The sequence below is a fragment of the Galeopterus variegatus genome, unplaced genomic scaffold (assembly GCF_000696425.1).
Source record: "Galeopterus variegatus unplaced genomic scaffold, G_variegatus-3.0.2 Scaffold1985, whole genome shotgun sequence".
NCBI lineage: Eukaryota > Metazoa > Chordata > Mammalia > Dermoptera > Cynocephalidae > Galeopterus > Galeopterus variegatus.
The window spans coordinates 76,727-79,686 of NW_007728096.1; positions in this window are offsets into that span (position 1 = coordinate 76,727).

Below are 2,960 nucleotides of genomic sequence, written 5' to 3' on the forward strand. Positions count from 1 at the left end.
CACTCGGTAGAGTGCGGTGCTGATAACACCAAGGCCACGGGTTCGGATCCCATATAGGGATGGCCGGTTTGCTCACTGGCTGAGCGTGGTGCTGACAACACCAAGCCAAGGGTTGAGATCCCCTTACCGGTCATCTTTTTTAAAAAAAAAAAAAAAAAAAAAAAAAGAACTGGGGACCTTTACAGAATTTCCTCACTGGGAACTGTGTTGACTTGTTGCGAGTGTTTCCAGGGAAGCCCTTGACATTTTAATTTGAATTGAGCCGTGGAGGGCAGTAGAGGAGGAATACTTGCCTTGGGTCCTAGGGAGTGTTGCCTCAACAGGGGCTAGAGTCTTTTTGGAAATCAGTGAAGACTGTTCTTAAGGTTTTCCCCTCCTAAATTAATAAATAATATTTAAATTAATAAGTATTTTGTGAGCGCCTACTCTGTTTGGGGCACTAGGCTGGGGTGCACAAAAAAATTAAGACATGGATGGTCCTTGCACATCCTGATTAGGATGTGGATACACAAAGAGGTAAAATGTTTAATAATAGCACAGTGTTATGTAAAACAGATGAGATGTCACATTTAGTGAGAGATAAATTGCCAGAGGGATGGTAGAGACTCTGTATTGTCTATTCCTTCAAGGAAGAGCAATATCATTTCAGGCAGGGGGTGGCCAAGCAGTGGAGAAGGTGAAACACTAGCAGACAGGTGGCAATGGAAAGATGGAAGGTGGCTTTGGCCATGACAGAGGATTAGGCTAGGAAGTTTAAGGCAGCAGGATTGTAGAGGGTCTCGAATGACAGGATACCGAAGTGCGAGCTTTGTCCCATAGGCAATGGGGAACCCAGGAAAGTTTTCGAGCAGAGGAACAGTATGATCCAAGTAGTATATTAGCAGATTAGTCTGGAAGTGATGTCAGGATGATTTGCAAGGATGAAGGAAACGAGAAGGAGGGCAATCGGGGGGCAGGGAGAGGGTGAGGAGCCTTCTGTAGAGGAGAAGTGACGTAAACTTGAGTAGGTCAAAGGGGCTTGAAAAGAAGAGCTAGATGGGAGAGAAGTCTTAAAGGACTTGAAAGATAGATGTAGTGAGTGGAGTGGGAGTGGCAGCAGCAACAGCGCAGTGCGGGGGTGATCCTAGGTTTGAAGCCAGAAACTAGGACCATCAATGGTGGTGCCACTGGCTAAAAGAGCCAAGTGTAGAGAGAGAGAGCTGGCCAGAGAGCAGGTTGATTTGAATCTTGCTTTGTGGCCCTGATGGTGCATCTGTTTTTACCCCAACTGTTTTACCCCAACAGTTTGAAAGACGTGCTGAGGTTATTCTAGCCCGTGTTTCCACCTTTGGGCAGACCCACACCTCTGGGATTCATTCAGCTCTCCTGACTGTGCTTCCTGTGTTCGTCACCCCTCACTGTCCGAAAGTCCTTCATGATGCTCACTTCTCATGGCTCACATTGATGTTTGACCCTACAGTGGAGTTCCAATGTGCCCCCCCCCGCCTTTTCAACTAGGCCCCCTTGATGTCTATGAGCTCATGCCTATATGGGGTAAGTAACTCTCTTAAAGAAAGTACCAGAACTGACATTATGTTTCTGCTGACTACTCATTAATTGCTGCAATGCCTTCACAGGAATGAAGGAAAGCAAAGAAATTGGCACCTGACCATCTGGGACTGGTGCTGAATGAAGACAAAAATTACCAACTGAAGCCTGTACAATTGAGGATGTATTATTTAACAGGATTCCAAGTAAACCAGTCCTTTCTCCTTTTTATTCTTCTTATTCCTCTGTCCTCTTCAATTTTCCCATCGGGCATCAAGTCCCTTTTCTTTGCCCTTTGTGCTCCCTGCACTTCAGTCCACATCTCCCTCCTTTGCCCCACGACCGTATTATTTAACAGGATTCTGAGTAAACCCGTCCTTTCTCCTTTTTATTCTTCTTATTCCTCTGTCCCCTTCAATTTTCCCATCGGGCATCAAGTCTCTTTTCTTTGCCCTTTGTGCTCCCTGCACTTCAGTCCACATCTCCCTCCTTTGCCCCACGACCAGTCTGTATTGATATTCATTCCAAAAACATGGCCCAGCCCACTTTGTGGTAGCAAGCGAGCACTGGCACCTGATGCAACTGTAGGGATATAAAAACAGGACTCTTTCTCAGGTAGCATCTAAGATGCCAGTCTTAGCAGCCTCATTTAAAAAACTATTTATATTCACAAAAGTCTATAATAGCATTTTTATTGTGTACGCCTGTGATTTGGGCGCATTTTCTCCCCATGCCAGTTTCTTATTATCCTTCAACACCGACTACAGCCTTAAATGATAATGAAAACAGAAGCACTCTTTTAAAAAGGCGATGACTGCTTTCCACGTCCTTTAGTACACATGTGCTCCCCTGCCTAAAGGGGGTGGTTTAGTGCTTAAGCGCCACTCCCGCCTGCCTCAGAACCCAAGTTCACGTCCTTGCAGCATTGACTCTGTCTTTTATTTTTCTGCAAAGAATAAATTGAATACCTATTTAGTGTGTTGGTGTCTTTCAGATGAGACCTTAAAACCCAAAGGGACATTGCAGTTTCTGTCTTGCTGTCCTCATCTTGGGTTCTAGATCCTGGCCTGCCCCTTGGATGTGTCACACTCACTTTTGAATAGAGATGTTTATTTGGGCCCTTCTTCCCTCAGCTCCTGCTGTTTCTTTGCTTTTGTGATGTGACCTGCTGCTTTCACCCCTAGTTTTCCAGTGCATTAAAAAATCAAGCAACAAAACAGTTTCCCTCGGAGTCAAAGTGCTACAAATATAAGCTTGTTATCTGTGTTCCGTTATCATGAATAACTTACCAACTCTAATGCCAGGTGGATGACTGATTTGCAATTACGGGTTGTGTTTTTTGGCAGCTATGAATGGTATTCTCCCCTGGCTGTTCCTTAAGCCAAGCCCAGAACTCCTGGGTCACATGAGAAAGAGTGGATTTTAAAGACTCC